This window comes from Rhinatrema bivittatum, chromosome 10 (assembly GCF_901001135.1).
Source record: "Rhinatrema bivittatum chromosome 10, aRhiBiv1.1, whole genome shotgun sequence".
Classification (NCBI taxonomy): domain Eukaryota; kingdom Metazoa; phylum Chordata; class Amphibia; order Gymnophiona; family Rhinatrematidae; genus Rhinatrema; species Rhinatrema bivittatum.
The window spans coordinates 35,565,110-35,584,792 of NC_042624.1; positions in this window are offsets into that span (position 1 = coordinate 35,565,110).

Genomic DNA, 19,683 nt, shown 5'->3' on the forward strand with positions numbered 1-19,683 from the left:
ATCACAACAAACTCCTAATGCGCCACAAAGAAATTGACATTTCTGGCACTCCCCTACTCTGGTTTCAATCATACCTTATAGACAGGCAATACAGTGTAAAAATCGGACACAGCGAATCAAAACCGATCAAACTATCACAAGGAGTACCTCAAGGCTCCTCTCTTTCATCCACACTATTCAACATTTACCTCCTCCCACTCTGTCAACTCCTATCTAAACTTGGTCTCTCACACTTCATCTACGCGGATGATGTGCAGATCCTCATTCCCATAATTCACTTCCAAATGCATTAAAAATTTGGAACTCAGCCCTCACCGACATAAACAAGCTCCTCTCAGACAACTTCCTGGCTCTTAACACCAGTAAAACTGAGCTCCTCATTATATCGCCTCATAAGAAACCCTCCATCACCTCACAACACCTCACAACCCCCCAACTCTTCACAAACACTTCCACCGACTCACAACATGTCCGCAGCCTCGGTGTTATGATTGATAACCACCTTAATCTAAAATAATTAATCTCCACCACCATAAAAAATGGCTTCTTCAAATTGCACATACTAAAAAGAATTAAGCCCCTCCTATACCCTAACGACTTCCGCACAGTACTATAAGCCACGATCCTTGCCAAACTTGATTACTGCAACTCCATTCTTCTAGGCCTACCAAAAAACTCAATACAACCACTGCAGATGTTACAAAACGCTGCTGCTCGCATACTCACCAACATGCACCATCACAACCACATTACTCCTGTCCTCCAGTTCCTACACTGGCTTCCTGTCACCTCCAGGATAATATATAAATCACTCACTCTCATACATAAGTCTATACACAACCAAAACATGCAATGGTTCTCTGAGCAACTCATTTTCCGTAAGCCAAACAGACCAACCAGAACACAACACCAGGCAAAACTACAGACACCATCATCCAAACTAACTAAACATGTATCCACCAGAGAACAATCATTTATCATCGCAGGCACAACCCTTTGGAACAACATGCCAATTAGTCTACGCCAGGAACAATGCCCCAAGAAATTTAAACAAAACCTGGCTTTTCAAACAAGCATATTCCTGACCATCTCCCAACATTACCTAAACCTTGCCAACTTCCTTTGACCCTACTATTCAGAATCCCATTCTTTCCCCCTCCGCCTCATGACCATAATGGACTGTAACCCGATGTGCTGTAATTATGCCCTCATTTTCTGATGTTGATTAATTATAAAGTGTTATATTTATGACGTTTAAGTTTATACCAATTGTTAGTTCTACCCAGTTACCATGTATGAATTATCCATTAGTGTTCTGTGTTACATGTAAAGCCTGTTGCTGCATTACATTCCATTGTAAACCGAGGTGATGTTCCAAACGTGCCGCGGTATATAAAAACCCTTAAATAAATAAATAAATCTACACATTCCCAGTGTATGGGGCAGGCTCACTCCATGGCTGAGCAGGCCAAACGCAGATGCCAGGACATTAGTCGACATCGCTGCAGATACAGGCAGCGGATCTATCTTCCACGAACCTCATTGCTGGGTATGCCAGAGGACATTGTGATCACCAGGTATCGCCTCAGCTCTTGTGCCATCCTGCAAATATATGAAGACATACGAGGTGCCCTTGAGCCTCGAACCCAAAAGAGCCGTGCTGTCCCCGGCCTCACCAAACTCTTGACCACCCTGCACTTCATAGCAAGTGGCTCCTTCCAATCCACAGTAGCTGTTGTGGGTGGGATGTCACAGAGCACCTTTTCACGGTGTCTGGACCAGGTCATTGAAGCAGTTATAGCCCACATGATTCGATACTTAGCTTTCCCACGCAACAGACAGGACCTGATGGACCTCAAGCGTGGTTTCTATGCCATTGTCCGCTTTCCGAATGTCATTGGAGCTATTGACTGCACTCATGTGGCCATCATTCCACCCTGTCAGATAGAGGCAGCCTACCGCAACAGAAAGCAGTTCCACTCCCTCAACGTGCAAGTGGTGTGTGATGCTGGAATGCGGATCCTCTCAGTGATGTCCAGCTTTCCGGGATCAATGCACGATTCCTTCATACTCAGGCAATCATCTCTGTGTCACAAATTCGAAGCTGGCCTGTACGGTGATGGTTGGCTTGTAGGTAAGAAATACGTTTCCATACATCGTCCATATTTGCAATGTTTATCTCAGTAATGGCACACAAATGTGATGTATATGCCTGTCTGGATGGAGTGATATGTCCCCATCACAACAGGCCTCAGTGGCTCATAGTGTAACCTTAAGTGGTGGAATGGCTCTTGCACCCAACCAATTGCTATGGGCTACCAAGCACGAGGTACACACCAGCCCCAGTATGGCCTGTATGTGGCATGGCTTGCTCACTTCACTTCACTAATGGACAGCCTACACATATTAGGTATAGCCATGGTTAATGGCATTGTCAAAGGTGATTCTACAACTTTGATGTAAGGGCAGCTCACTTCCACAAGTGTTCCTGAGGTCCTGACGTTCATGATACTTCTCATGATCACTTCTAGTCAGTTGTGCACATTCAGGGGCAGGCAGATTACACCTTGTCTGTTATTGGGAATGCGTACCTACATAAAAGGTCAGGTTGAGCAGATATGTCCGTACACAATGACTAGAGTGCATGATGCATACGATCCGAACACAGGGATATTATCTTTAAGGACCGTGATGTTACGGACCTACCACATACACACTGCTGACATAAATGTCACTGTTTAGGGGCCCTTCACATGCTATACATCCTAATAGCAGCACACCTGCTGTGGGACAAAGCAAGCATGGAGCCCCACAAATAGGGTGTTAGGAAACAAGAATGGCCTGCCTCGTCCCATCCGGTTCTACTGCATGTATTGAGTACATACACCCATGTGACACAAACATCATTATTTGTAATGGCTTGCCTATTTCATTGCTACAGGAGACTCAGGGTATGAATGCAGGCCCTGGCTTATGACCCCCAATCCTCCGGCCTGCCACGGCGCAACAGATAGCCTATAATGAGGCCTTACGTGCCATACGCTCAGTCATCGAACGTACCTTCGGCCTTCTGAAGAGCCACTTCCGATGTTTGGACAAGACTGGGGGAGCGTTACTGTATGCTCCCCCCAAAGTTGCTAGGATACTCCTGCTTTGCTGTGTTTTCCATAATGTGGCTCTTCAGCATGGAATACCTATGGCTATTCGTCCAGATCTCAGACCTGATCCCCCATGTGTGCATGCACGACTGCATGAGAACACAGTCAGTGGCAGCCAGCTTCGCCAACACCTTATACAGTAGGGATGTGAATCGTTTTTCAACGATTAAAATTATCGTCCGATAATGTTTATATCGTCTTAAATCGTTATAGAACACGATACAATAGAAATTCTAACGATTTATCGTTAAAAATCGTTAAATCGTGTTAGTGCGCACTAACTCGAGTTAGTGCGCACTAACTCCCCGTTAGTGCGCACTAACTGAAAATGATACAAATAAACACTTTCCAGGTCACTGAAGGTCAGTTAGGAATGAATATGTGTTCCTATTGGCTGGCTGCCCTCTTATCTATTGATGTTACCAAGGTTACCACTGAGGTGATGGTTGGGGGGATGGGAAATGGAACTGGAAACTAACGAACACCAACAGAAAATGAAACAAAGTGTTCACACTTCCCAGGTCAGTAAAGGTCACTTAGGAATGAATATGTATGTATGTATTCCTATTGGCTGGCTGTGCTCTTATCTATTGATGTTACCAATATGGTTGGGGGGATGTGAAATGGAAACAGTTGGAAGCTTGACAAAAAAAGTAATGTAATGATCAGCACTCACGTGACTAGAACTTGTTTGTTTATTATTTTTGTTAGCAGGCACCTGAAATGCTAGTGCATGTTGAATTTGCCAATCACTGTGCATTTTAGAAAGGTGGTCCTGGCTGGAACTGTACACAGTTCAAATATATGTAATTGATTGTTGGTAAGTGTATTTTTTAAGTAGCCACAATGGCACCAGTATGTTTACTTTTCCTCCTACTTAACTCACTAGCTCAGCTTTGTAAGAAGGGCTTCTCTGCTTGTGTGTTGTTTTTGTTTGGTGTGAGGAGAGCAGAAACATCAGATCTTTATTCAATCTACTACAGTCATCTCTTACAGTGCCCTATCCCTATTAATACCAGGAGTGTTGTGATCTTCCTGCACACAGTGCCCTAACCCTGATACCAGTCTGAGACAGCTCCCTCCCTGCATTACTAGTGAGAGGCTGGCTTCACAGACAGGGGGAGCTGCCTGACCCTCACTCCTGACTTCCCCCATGTCCCAGCTAGTGAATGGTGTGTGGGTGAGGGGGGGGGGGAGGATGGTGAAGTCTGAGACAGCTCCCTCCCTGCATTACTAGTGAGAGGCTGGCTTCACAGACAGGGGGGAGCTGCCTGACCCTCACTCCTGACTTCCCCCATGTCCCAGCTAGTGAATGGTGTGTGGGTGAGGGTGGGGGGGAGGATGGTGAAGTCTGAGACAGCTCCCTCCCTGCATTACTAGTGAGAGGCTGGCTTCACAGACAGGGGGGAGCTGCCTGACCCTCACTCCTGACTTCCCCCATGTCCCAGCTAGTGAATGGTGTGTGGGTGAGGGGGGGGGGGAGGATGGTGAAGTCTGAGACAGCTCCCTCCCTGCATTACTAGTGAGAGGCTGGCTTCACAGACAGGGGGGAGCTGCCTGACCCTCACTCCTGACTTCCCCCATGTCCCAGCTAGTGAATGGTGTGTGGGTGAGGGGGGGGGGTGGATGGTGAAGTCTGAGACAGCTCCCTCCCTGCATTACTAGTGAGAGGCTGGCTTCACAGACAGGGGGGAGCTGCCTGACCCTCACTCCTGACTTCCCCCATGTCCCAGCTAGTGAATGGTGTGTGGGTGAGGGGGGGGGGGGAGGATGGTGAAGTCTGAGACAGCTCCCTCCCTGCATTACTAGTGAGAGGCTGGCTTCACAGACAGGGGGGAGCTGCCTGACCCTCACTCCTGACTTCCCCCATGTCCCAGCTAGTGAATGGTGTGTGGGTGAGGGGTTGGGGGGAGGATGGTGAAGTCTGAGACAGCTCCCTCCCTGCATTACTAGTGAGAGGCTGGCTTCACAGACAGGGGGGAGCTGCCTGTCCCTCACTCCTGACTTCCCCCATGTCCCAGCTAGTGAATGGTGTGTGGGTGAGGGGGGGGGGTGGATGGTGAAGTCTGAGACAGCTCCCTCCCTGCATTACTAGTGAGAGGCTGGCTTCACAGACAGGGGGGAGCTGCCTGACCCTCACTCCTGACTTCCCCCATGTCCCAGCTAGTGAATGGTGTGTGGGTAAGGGGGGGGGGCAGGATGGTGAAGTCTGAGACAGCTCCCTCCCTGCATTACTAGTGAGAGGCTGGCTTCACAGACAGGGGGGAGCTGCCTGACCCTCACTCCTCCGGGGTATTGTGATCTTCCTGCACACAGTGCCCTATCCCTGATACCAGGGGTGTTGTGATCTTCCTGCATGCAGTGCCCTATCCCTATTAATACCAGGAGTGTTGTGATCTTCCTGCATGCAGTGCCCTATCCCTATTAATACCAGGAGTGTTGTGATCTTCCTGCATGCAGTGCCCTATCCCTGATATCGGGATGTGTGCAAGAAGATCACAACACCCCCGGTATCAGGAATAGGGCACTGTGTGCAGGAAGATCACAACACCCCCAGTATCAGGAATAGGGCACTGTGTGCAGGAAGATCACAACACCCCTGGTATTAGGGATAGGGCACTGTGTGCAGGAAGATCACAACACTCCTGGTATTAATAGGGATAGGGCACTGTGTGCAGGAAGATCACAATACCCCTGGTATCAGGGTTAGGGCACAAGTTCTAGTCACATTGACTGATCACATTACTTGTTTTGTCAAGCTACCAACTGTTTCCATTTCCCATCCCCCATATACTGTCAGTAGGAAACTTGGTAACATGAATAAATAAGAGGGCAGCCAATAGGAATACATATTCATTCCTAAACTGACCTTAACTGACCTGAAAAGTGTCAAATTGTATCATTTTCAGTTAGTGCGCACTAACTCCCAGTTAGTGCGCACTAACTCCCGTTAGTGCGCACTAACTCGAGTTAGTGCGCACTAATTGGAAAAAACGATTTTTAACGATTTTTTAACTAAAAAATCGTGCCTAAGACGATTTTCTTGCCCTGCCACACGATTTCTATCGTTAAGACGATATGGAAAACGATTCACATCCCTATTATACAGACACACTTTTAAGGAAGGCATGGGACAGAACCATGCCCCAGCAGGGCAGTTCGGCCACTGATGGGTTAGGACATAGTTTAATTTGCAGACCTATTTTTGAGTCTGCTACTTGCCTGACTTGCTAAGTCTGTCCACCCAACAACTGTTTGGGGGTGGTGCTCTACATCTGAGGGTATAGCCCATAACAGGGTGCCTAAGGGCTGGCTCGAGGCACTGCTGAGGTGCTTTATGTGTGTTACTTATTCAGGGGCATTGGATTAAGCACTTGCTACATACTGACGTGCCACCAAGGATGAAAGTACTGTACACACTCACAGGCCTCACCAAATTTGCTAACACCTTACAGCATTTGTACCTGTAATGACTCTTACCTCTGTCAGTCCCTAATGCCATCACTGTGACATGCATATAGGTGCTTCATTTACGGCCATTAGGACTAATGAATCCTACATACATCACTTATTCCTTATTTGTGAACTCTCAATATTATTGTCATGTGTGGAGGGGGCAGCCCACCAGTACCGGGCACGTTTATAATCAATCACTGAAGAAAAAAGACAAAAAAAAAAAAGAAAAAATCCGCTTTGAAATCTGAAAAGAGAACGCTGAGAGGAAAACAATGAGCAAGAGACCCGCCCCCCTCTGACGTCTTCCCACCTAGTGTCGAGCCAGTAAACAATGCCATTCCACCAGGTACCTATGTGGAGGGGGCAGCCCACCAGCACCGGGCACATTTATAATCAATCACTGAAGAAAAAAAGACAAAAAAAAAGAAAAAAATCCGCTTTGAAATCTGAAAAGAGAACGCTGAGAGGAAAACAGTGAGCAAGAGACCCGCCCCCCTCTGACGTCATCCCGCCTAGCGTCGAGCTGGTAAACGGCGCCATTCCACCAGGTGTCGCGCGCCGGGCGTCGCACACCAAAGGGGTGCAACAAAGGGGCACTCCCCTTTGTGCACCCCTTCGAGCAACCCATTGTGCCTCCTTTTCATTTTTAAACTTCTTTGTTTCTTCCTCTTTTGTTTTATCTTTCTCCATGTTTTTCTTAGTTTTTATCCCTTGTTAATAATTTCCTTTTTATAAATGTTCAATGTATTAGACAAAGGAAACATTTTGCCTGCATCTTCTGTATTAATGTAAACCGGTATGATTTGTATATTATACAAGAATGTCGGTATATAAAAATTAAAAATAAATAAATAAATAAATGTGCGTCTTGCAGCAACACTAACGACCCTTCAATCTGAAGTGGTATCAGTGAGGGCCTAGGCAGCACAGCCTCAATATACAGCAGGGAACACATACCAGCCCTACAACATCCTGATGCCTCATGAATGGGTGCGTGAGAAGAAAAAGCATCTGGCACTGCACAGACGTATCTGAAGGTCCCTTATCACTGTAGCATCCCACATCCACACACCTCTGGGGTCATTGCAGCTGGCCGAAAGGAGAGCCATAAATGTTGTTGTATGCACATGGTTGTGCCGGCTGTATGCTGCTAAAAGGAATCGTTGTGAAGAGAAGGAGATGCATGTACAGTTAGCTCTCCCACACTGCTATGGCAGTATGTAAGAACATAAGAACATAAGAAATTGCCATGCTGGGTCAGACCAAGGGTCCATCAAGCCCAGCATCCTGTTTCCAACAGAGGCTAAAACCAGGCCACAAGAACCTGGCAATTACCCAAACACTAAGAAGATCCCATGCTACTGATGCAATTAATAGCAGTGGCTATTCCCTAAGTAAAATTGATTAATAGCCATTAATGGACTTCTCCTCCAAGAACTTATCCAAACCTTTTTTGAACCCAGCTACACTAACTTCACTAACCACATCCTCTGGCAACAAATTCCAGAGCTTTATTGTGCGTTGAGTAAAAAAGTAGTCTACTGTGCTGTCAAGGGGACAATAATACTGTGTATCAGCCTCCATAACCACATGTAGTACAGACATGAAACATCGGTCACAGTTTGTACAGTGCCTGCTCCCATGACTCGGTGGTTGTGTTTCACACACACCCTTCAGTGGCCTCCCTCTAACTGAATATGCATGTACATGCGTTCAGGCCTACATATCCATGCATTACCACTTGACAATAATCGCTGCTCACATCATGTATTTGGCTGTGACTGTGAAACCAGTGATGTGGAGGTCAATGGGCAGCCTTGCATAGCTGTCACATCAGGGCAGTTGGGGCTTCAAAGGCTGCAGCCACCATTTATCTTGTGTATGAATGCCAATCCTGAGGTGCTCATGTCCACATTGTGATATGGTACATGTACATGATATGTGAATATTAGTACAGTATGTTACGCCTTGGCCATCATGTCCCCACTAACAGTACGAACTGTTTAGTGACAGTACAAACACTGATGGAACAGCAGCAGAGCTCAGCCTTGGTGTCTACTTCATACCTTGCATCCAAGGCGTACCAGACACCTGTTTCATGCCAGATATGGGACACATTATCTGATGGAGTTAGTGAACAACACAGTGCGCATGTGAAGCAAGAAAATAGCCACCTGGCCATGCACACTCATGGTACGAGCACACACATAGGCCGTCTGACTGTTCATTATATAGATGTCCCCTGTGGGACACCCAGCCACCATTTAATGGAGGCCTTAAACGCTCCTGTCCTAACATGTCACTTGTAGAAACTATTAGCAGTGCTGTCTGCACTGAGCTGCCATGTGGGAGTACACACCCACATGTCACTTTTTCCGCCCAAAAGGTGATGGGCTGAATGTTGGCAGCCACCTCGCAGAAAGGCTTTCACCAGCAGCACAACTGATCAGCCAGGCTGCCAAAGGGAGGATACATGCATGTGTACAGTGCTCTATTGAGTGATAGATGGCCATTACTGAGGAGTGAGCCCTCACAAGTGGACTGACAGGTGGATGTGACAGTGATGCAGTCCCCATCAATGTGTTCTGCCACCTCCATATGGACGACACATGGGTAATGTGGGATCAGCCAAAGGCCTATGCTCCAGGGACACATTCACATATGAGTATGGAAGTCCTTTATTTGGATGTCAGGACCTGTGCTGGAAGGCTGTGTGATCATCTGTCATTATTGATGGATTACCCATGGACATTAGTTTGCCATCATACTCTGCAGTAAGGCAGCTATGATGATGGCGTTGGTAGAGCCAACACGGTTATGATGGGCTCTGTTTGGAGGAGCGTGAATGACTGTGTGTCGGCTCACCGGAAGCGTGCTGTAGGGGTACAAATGCCGACGGTCGGCCCCTGTGACATTGTGAGGGCAAAGGTAGCGCTGGCGCCATTTTGAATACTGGCAATACGGCCGGAGTGCAGGAGGTCGCTCCCGGATCCCCGCTGGACTTTTGGCAAGTCTTGTGGGGGTCAGGAGGCCCCCCCAAGCTGACCAAAAGTCCCTGGGGTCCAGCGGGGGCCCGGGAGCGATCTCCTGCACGCGGGCCATATTGCCAATATTCGAAATGGCACCGGCGCTACCTTTGCCCTGTCACATGGTAAGGGCAAAGGGCCATTGGCGCCATTTTTTTTTAGCGCAGCTGATAGCGTGGGAACGGGAGATCGCTCCCCGCGGTCCCCCTGGACCACCAAGTATGTGTAAAAAGTTTTTTGGGGGGGTCGGGAGAGTGGGGGAGGCTAAGGGGTAATTTTAAAGGGTCGGGTGGGGGTTTTTTTTATCGGTCCATCGGCGCCATTTATATTAGTGGCAGCCAAAATGGCGCGGATGGCCCGAGAGCGGGAGATCGCGCCGGGACCCCCCCACTGGACCACCAGGTAATTTAAAACATTTTGGGGGGGTTCGGGAGGGTGGGGGATTTGTTTTAAAGGGTTGGGGTGGGTTTAAGGGTTCTTTTGGTGTGCCAGTTTTCCCGCCCTCTCCCTCCCCCGATTTACGATTTTTCACGATAAATCGGGGGAATTTCTATTGTATTGTGACTCTAATGATTTTTGACGATTTAAAAAATATCTGACGATTTTTTTAAATCGTCAAAAAACGATTCACATCCCTAATGTCTAGTACTCCTGTGCGGCATCAAGCAAGGGGTGGTATGGGAAGAATAGGTGATCAATGAGTGGGAACAATGAATGTGTGCTAGGTGTCTGGATAGAGGGTACCAGCCTTTCAGCACACAACATATGGACAACATATTCCAGAGCTCTTTGGAACAGCTGCACGTGGATGGGTGTCAGTGACAATCCATTAGCTGACACACAACTGTACAGCAACAGCTGCTTCCACGCTTGCTACTTGCAGTGATGAGGACGACAGGGGTTCAGAAAGGGTGCCAAACTAATGTCTTCCACTATCACAATATTGGACCCATTTGTGGGTGAAAAGGTATGTTGTATTAACTGCACTGTCACCCTCATACTGTACAGTACAATGGTAGGCTGGCCTGGAAGGTGAACAGTTGGGATGATGTTAACTCTGGACTCTAACCAGACCCCTATCTCCACCCAGTCGGCCCACAATATATCGAAGGCCATCCCACCCAGCTTCTGTAAATGCCACAGGTCGGTATGTGTCTCTCGCATTATGACAACTATGTTGCTGGCCACAGCACCAGCCAATACCAAGATGGCATATCGGGGTACAGGTGGTACCTAGCCTCTGCGTAACATACCCTTCCTCTGCACCAACCGCTCTCAGGTTAGCTCCACAACCATGATACCATGCTGATTTACACATAGAGCCTTCATATACTGTACCATATAAGGGTGCACCCTTCTGGCAGCAGGCCACATGCCTGCACCCGGAGATGGCCTCCACAAGGGGATATCAGGAGGGCCAAACTAGCCATGAGCCCCTGGCATTCTAGGCTACAGTGTGATAATACCTGCCACTTGGCCAAGCACATGTGCATCCTTAGCAATTGTGCTCCATGCAGTGATACAGTTATGTGGTCCAGGAGCTCCATTAGCTGGATGTGCATACGTTAAACAGGCAGAACGATACATGCTGTATTCTTGGACATGGCAACCTATCCTTCCTGAGGTGGAATGTGTCAGGGAAGCAAGCTGTGCCTAAGGGTGCCGACAAACAGCATTGCAGTGTTCAGTGTTGCACCTGGACTGTGAAGTACTACATACACAGGCCACACAGTGGGCTAGACATCTAGGCAACCACCTTACAGCATGTATGGCAAGAGGTAGAAGGCTCTGAGATTCCGATGTCCAATTACAGTAGCAGACCATCTGTCAAGGATTGTGTCCTCCACAGCCGCACAAACCTACTCATAAAGGAGTACAGAAGTGTGGGAAACACGGTGATACATATAGCTTCACACGTTGGGACTATGGCAATGCGTGAGAGCCTATATGTGGCCATGACCCCTTTAGCTCGTTGCCCAACTATGTATTCCACAGGAGCTGCTGGACAGTGGTTATCCCAGTCAGTGCTAACTGAGCTGTGTGCAACAATAGAGGGAATATGGGCCAGATATGGCCCTACATGTCCATCCAATTGAGATAGATGCACCCATATCTCTCCGTTGGGAGGGTATGCGTCCCATTCATATGATGTCCCTCAAGAAAGGCTTGCAGGTGGCAGGAGCTTCAAGACGGAGTATGTAGAAGAACAGGGGTGAAGTGGGTATATTATGTGATGGTGTCACAGGTCATACAGTATGTGCAAACACTAATATTCTGCTGATAATGATGTGTGAGCAACATTCGTTACCTGTAACCTTTTGAACAACACACCTGTAGGGAGGAAAGTCCACTGGGGTTCTGCAGCATGTAACTGTTTGTTGTTGTGTTAACAGTAATTAATGTATACCTAATATTTAACAACACTGACAGGTACTTGTCAGTGAACTGTACTGGTTTTCCAAACAACATGCACTATCAACAATGTCATTAAACATTGGAGAGTGGCTCATTTATCAGTGTCTGGCGATGTAATATTTGTGAAGAGAATGTAGGACTGTATACTACACAGTGTTGCCCGTCAGACAGTGTTCACATGTTTGACGTGGCCCACATTATAAAGGGTGCATGCACACACCACAGCTGGGAGACGCCACAGGAATGATGCATGTCACAACGGATGGTGACCACATCTTGCAACCTTTGGCCTTTTCTGCCCATCCAATATACTGGTAGTTAACACTGACTGCATACCAGCAGTCACCACTTCTGTGTGCACATGGACACCAGATAGACACTCTTAAGTCCTGTTGAACATTCCTTACACAGGTTGCACCATGTAAACGGGTATGACACATTAGCATTAATATATTAACCTCTCCTTACGACTAGCAACAGCCTTGTAACCTGTCCACTGACAGTCTGTGCAACTGTGTTAATAAACGGCATGCAGATAGCTACATAACCCTTCCCATGCATCACCTTTCAGTGGTCCACAATCTTAAGGCTAAGACTGTAACTATAGGAATCCTTCCCTGCCACACAAGGAATCCATGTACAAGCTACCATGTGGTGTATGTACACTGATATATCAGTATGCACAGGATACATGCTTAGCTTGTGCAGATCAGAATAGCTACACACTATTGTATACCTATAGCACCAGATAATTTAGCGTATGCATGATCCACCACTATAATGGATGTCCTGCATGGCACCAGAAGTTGGTAATCTGCCTGTCAGTCACCCAGAGTTGGTGGAAGGCATCTTCCGTTTACCAGCACATGTGAGAGACCAATATAGGAAGCAATCTCGGTTTGTACCCTAGCATAGGTCTGGCTCACATACGTGGCGTTTGTCAGGCTGAGATAGCTAACACTGCTAAGAAATACGTGTTTTGAGTCCTCACCACCAACAGTGGCTGAAATGAGCACTGCAATTTGAATAGACTGCTGCCCACCCCTTCCCCTTTCCTCACAGATCATAAGAACATGCATACATCACAACGCTCCCTTGCTGTGCATTGATTGTACTGAGGGACAGTACCTTTTCTACTGTGAGGAACATGTCATGTACTCCCATTATGTTTACTCTGCAGGGTCCCCCTTAGCACCCTCCTTGTACATGAACCTAACTGTAAGGTATGTCAATGGCAGGTGCAGATGTTGCTATACTGAATCTCAGACAGGGGGCATTTAGGAAGCTCTGCATTGGTCCAACGTGTGATGCAACATGCTAGGTGTGGTGGGTGTAAACCAAGGGCACATTAGGAACATAAAGAGGACACAAAAGGTGGTAGGTTAAACCGGATATTTATTCCTGACAACATTGTGCAGGGTATTGTGATTTATTAGATCAGCAGTTTAACCATACATTAGACGTTCATAGGTAGTCATTATCTGCAGGTACTGGATAACTAATTGCTCCCAAATGGTCTAAATCCATGCTACATCACTCCAACATAAAGAGTATACCGCACACACATATGCAGGTAGTGGGCGTTATCTGTACTGGCAAAGCATGATTAGCTAGGAACAGAGAAACAGGAAGTGGCATCCCAATAGCTCGGATACTGCAATACAATGATTACTGCTGGACAGTATACAATGTGTAGACAGGCATAGGGCCCAGGCAGTCCATTTGAAAGAGTGCACTGAAAGGGGAGTGCCCGAGAGGCCTGCCAGCAGAGTGAAAGTCCAGGCAGCAGACAAGGTAGCCCACAGTTCAGCATGTAGGCAGCAGGGGAACACATCAAGGGTGTGGCAACAGCGGTGAAGGCCCAGGACGAGACAGCAGCAGCATGGCAGCAGCAGTGAAGGCCCAGGACGAGACAGCAGTGGCATGGCAGCAGCAGTGAAGGCCCAGGACGAGATAGCAGCGGCATGGCAGCAGGAGGAGGTCCAGGACAAGACAGCAGTGGCATGGCGGCAGGAGGAGACCCAGGATGAGACATCCCAAGTGGCATTTGGAGCCATGAGGCACAGAAGGCACCCCACAACCAGCATTAGCAGCCCTTGAGCACACAAGGCATCCCACAGCACACAGGCAGAATTTGCAGCACTTGAGAACAGAAAGCACCCCACAGCACACAGCAGAGTAGCACAGCGGATACAGATGGCAAACAGCAGAGTGGCACAGCGGATGCACATGGCACACAGCAGAGTGGTGCAGCAGATACAGATGGCCCAGCTGACCAGGAGGGTGGGAGGTGGTGCCTCATCTGCTTTGGATCATGCATCTTCTTCCATCTCGACAGCACAGCAACTCTGCGTGGAGCAGGCAATGATGCTGTTACTTCCATCTCGACAGCACTGCAACTCTGCGTGGAGCAGGCAATGAAGCTGTTACTTCCATCTCGACAGCAATGCAACTCTGCGTGGAGCAGGCAATGATGCTGTTACTTCCATCTCGACGGAACTGCAACTCTGTGTGGAGCAGGCAATGATGCTGTTACTTCCATCTCGATGGCACTGCAACTCTGCATGGAGCAGGCAATGATGCTGTTACTTCCATCTCAATGGCACAGCAACTCTGCGGGATGGCCATTCCAGTGGTGGGTGGGAGATTCTGACCTTGCCAGTTTCAGCTGTCTTGTCTTCCACTCAGGGCCCTTTGCCACGTCGTGCAGGTCCTGTGGGAGGTGGCATCTTCTTGGGGGGATGTCCCCTGCAGTCTCAGGACCCTGAGGGACTGGTTTGGGGTGTAGATGTCATGGAGGATGACGACTGCTGGTCTGGCATCCTCTGCAGGATTTGTAATAGTATGGTGTTTATTGTGCCAATTCCTGCACTGATGCTGGTGGCTGTCTGTGTCGATGATGCTGTGTGGATCTGTATGAGCTGGTTGTGCCGTATGAGGGCTCTCCTTAGGCCGTGCAGTTCCATCCAGATTTGCTCTGCCTGTGTGCCAGTCACAGGGTCCTGGGGTGGCAGGAAGGGTGGGGCTGTTGTAGCTGGTTCTGGTGCTGGTGGTAGGGCTTCTGGTGCTGGTGGATGTGGTATTGGTGCCACAGGTGCTGGTTCAAAGCTGTGTGGTGACATTACAGGGGTAGGCAGAATGGAAGGACTTATTTCCACTATGAGTGGGCTGCTTGCATGCAGAGCAGTGGGGGAGCCCTCCCACTCTAGACCGCCAAGGGCAACTGACAGGTTGAGGGGGCTGCCTTCGGCTGCTGTTATGGGGCCCAGCTTTTTCTCCTCCTCCTCATCTGACCACTGCGTCATGGCATCCATATAGAAGGGCCTAGTGAACATTGGTGGCCGCCTTGTCCCAGGTGGATCAGGACTGGTGCTTGGGCCTTCCCAGCTGGCTTCTGTACTCTGCTGCCTGGGACCAGAGTGCTCTGTAGAAAATGGGGGACAAAAGGATAGACAGCATCAGTACCACAGCATTTTGTTGCATTACAGTAGCATGAAACAGGGACACATTTCCATTGACCAACATGTCAGGCTGCTTATAAAGTAATGTTGTTTCTCTGTACCTAATGGCCTGTGGCCTGGGGGATGGGGGATGGGGAGAGGCCCAAAACTGGGGTCTGGAGAACACATGGGGGAAGTGAAAAAGTAAACAGTTCTAAACATTTCAGTTACACCTCACACTGCTAGTCTCAGTCTGTGGCCTGGGGGATGGGGGGGGGGGGGGGGGGGGGGGGTAGGCCCAAAACTGGGGTCTGGAGAGCACATGGGGGAAGTGAAAAAGTAACAGTTCTAAACATTTCAGTTACACCTGCTAGTCTCAGTCTGTGGCCTGGGGGATGGGGGGGAGGGTCAAGACTGTTCAGGAGAGCACATGGGGAACTTAAACACAAAATAGTTCTAAGCATTGTGTATGAACCTTGAACAGGACAGCAAAGGACTTGGTAGGGGGTACAGGCCAACTTACCATCTTCGAGGTGGGATGTATCAAGATGTGGATCCAACCCCTCGAACACGTCTGGTCTCAGCCACTGCATTAGACGCCTCTCCATGTCAGTGAAGTGGATTGGGCAAGGGGCCATTCCTCCCGTCTCACGCAGGTACTCATTCCTCTCGGCTATCTTGACCTTCAGCTGGGCCTTGATGTCCCGATAACGGTGGGCCAGTTGCTCCCCGGTGCGAGGTATCCCACTCTGACGCCTGATGTCTGCTGCAATGCTGGCCCATAGCTGTGCCTTGGCTGCCTTAGAAGTCTTCACTGAGAGGTTGCCAAACAGATGTGCATAATGGCGGAGGACACCTTTAATGAGCTGATCGTTGTCCTCCTGGCTGAAGCGGATAGCACGCTGCCTCACCCTTGCCTGGCTGCCTGAATGGGGTGCCACTTCTGGAGGGGTCTCCTCCCTATCCTCACTCTCCAACCCACCTGATTCCCCACTCCCTTCCTCCCCCCACCACCTGACCTTGTGCTTCCAGCTCCCTTCCCCTCTGGCATGGCTGCCTAGCCCTAGCTCCTTCCACCATTCTTTCCTGCCTCACCCTTTCCCCCACCCCCACCCTCCCATCCAGCCTATCTCTCCCACTACCCCTGTCCCTGCTCCTACTCCTCATACTCCTACTACTAGGTCCCTCTTCCTCCCTCCCCCTCTCCCTCCTCCCTCTACTCTCAACTCCCCTCTTCTGTCCTCTCCTCCCACTCCTGTCATGCTTCATCTTCCACCACACTCCTCCTCACCATCACCACCACCACACTCCTCATCACCACCACCACCACACTCCACACCATCACCACCACCACCACCGCACTCCTCCTCCTCTTCCTCATCACCACACTCCTCCTCCTCCTTCCCACCACCACCACCACAGTCCTCCTCCTCCTCCTCCACACAGATAAGGACAAACAAGTAACAGACCAGCTTTTACTCCAACAGATATGACAAAAGACACAGGTTAAGGGAAACAGATGAAAACACAGAAGAAAACTAGACACCGCCCTCAGTAATCAATATAACTATCTCCAAATCCTACTCTAATCCAACCACCTACCTCCACTACAAAACTCCTTCCAAACCCTCAAAGGAGGAGGGGCAGGAAGTGAACTTTTATAGATGTTACATTATCACGGTACGCGGAATTTGTTTACAATTTTTTTTCGCTGACCGTGAAAACATCGCGCAGCGCGGTGTTTTATTTTCACAAAGTGCGATTTCAGCACGAATCGCGAAACCATATTCACGATTCGCGAAAACTTCGCAGAGCACGAAAAATTCGCAGCTATGCAGAAAGTGCTTCATTTGCATGGGAACGCCCCTTTTACTAACGCATGTGTTAGCCATGTGTTACCCATGCGAAATTGGTAAATAAGACCCCAAGTCACAAGTACTTGGCAAGTACCCAAACATTAAATAAACCTCAAACTACTATTGCTTATTAATTAAAGCAGTTTATGGATTTTTCCTCTAGGATTGTCTATCGCAGATTAACTGTTGGATGGCAGAGAATAATTATATTCTAAATCTTTCTAAAACTGAAGCATTATTGATAGCATGAAAATCTAGGCTATTGAATTATTCAGGCAATCTATCTTAATCTTTGCAGGGAACCCCATAGTTTTCAAGGAATGTGTTTGAAATCTAGCCACCCAATTTGATTCTGGTTTATCTTTTAAACCTCAAATTCTGGCAGTGGTATATGCTGGTTATTTTAAGTTGAAGTTGTTAAGACATTTTAATTCATTCTAAACCACAAAGATTTTCACATCATAGTTCAAGCCTTTGTGTAAACAACTATAGATTACTGTAATTCCTTGTATATGAGGCTTCCTTCTTTCTGTCTCAAGGCTCTACAATTATTAACAAAACTCTGATGGTTCGACTGATACTTGGAGGTTTACCTTGGGAACATGTTAATTCCATGCTGTACAGTTTGCAGAGGCTTACAGTATGTCAAAGGATCAAACTTAAGATCCTAGTTTTAGGTTTTTTTTAATTTATTTTTTATTGCATCATTATAACATAAACATTTTATTCACAACTAGCTGTACCCTGCCACGCGTTGCTGTGGCTGAGCCTGGTTAAGTTGAAAAAACAGAACAGAGCCAGGGGATATCTGTAATATGTTTAATTTTGCAATTCTTGTGGGTATACATTTTTTATTGTTCCATCGTTAGTGCAGATATACAAATTGTCAGGTTTGCCTACTCGTGAACATGCAACATACAATTGTCCATGTGAGAAGCAATCGGTTTGTAGATGTAAATCGCAGAGGTGTAAAGATTGTCCTTGAGCTTTGTTGATGGTTATTGCAAATGCCAATCTAATTGGGAATTGCAATCTTTTAAATAGAAATGTCATATCTGTTGGAATGATAGGGATGCGAGGAATGAGTACATCTTCACCTTTGAAAGGTCCTGTCAAGATTGTAGCTTCTATGATATTGGTCCTTAAATTTTTCATAGCAAGTCATGTGCCGTTGCAAAGCTTTGGTGGGTTGATATTTCATAGCATTATTATTGGTACGCCGATTTTCAATTCTAGTATGTGAGGTGGCATGCCTGGGAGGTCGAGGGAATTTAAAAATTCTGTGGGATAATTAACTGATTCATCTGATTCCACAACAGTGGATTTGTATGTGATTGCCTGGGTTTGAATGTTAGCTTGAATAATATTGTTTAGTTCGTAAACATCTTTGTTCTTTGCTGCTAGAATAGCTCGTTGACTAAGCCAAGCGTGATTCTTGTAATTGTGTTGAATATTGGGGAAAACCTTTTCCACCAAATCTTTTTTTGTTGTGACTAAATTATAGAAGTTAGGAGGTAATGAAATTCGTCCCGAGGCAAGATCGACTGGCATGGTTCCATTCCCAATGTGTAGTAATTGGCACAACACATCCCCTTTGTTTCTCCCAGAAATTTCATAGCCTTGCAGTATGGACACACGTGTGTCATAGAGCCAATGAGAACATGCCGTATTAAAGTATAATCCTGATGTGGGTTGTATTGGAAAGCAAGACGATTATAATGTTTGGGCAGTTGATGTGGGATCCATGGCTGACGTTGAGGTGCTGTCGGTGTTAGAGGGATTTCAGCCACTGTCAGAGTTTCATGGGCATGGTGTGAACGAAGGAGATTGTGAGCAGCGGAACGTGCTTGCCGTGATCGCAAGCATGCCTCTAGCAGTCTGGATGCACGTTGCTCGGCCGCTTCCTGCTGTCTTCCTACAGCTATTCTTTCCTTGTTGTGCTTTTTTTTTGCTGCCCGTTCCTCCTCCGTGCACCTAGTTCTAAGGCGTTGTGCCGCTAGCACAGCACGAGTACGCCGACGTAAGTTAGATTTTCTGTGAGGCATAAATTTGGTGAATTGCAAGAGATGTATGAATGGTGTGTAAAAGGATCAAGGGAAATGGGACAGTAATGTCCGAAGAGCAAGAGAAATGCACAGACCCAAAATTAATGCCTTCTTAGGTAAGAGGATCCAGACCTTAAAAAGCAGTTACGACGCTGATAGATAAGAAATGAATTGTGTGTATAAACGTGGTCAGTCAGTGGGAGGTTGTGATCCTTAGGGATAAAAATAGGGGAGTGCCTAATCCACATAGTAATGTGTCTGTAGAGAAGTTTGTTTTGGAGGGCTAA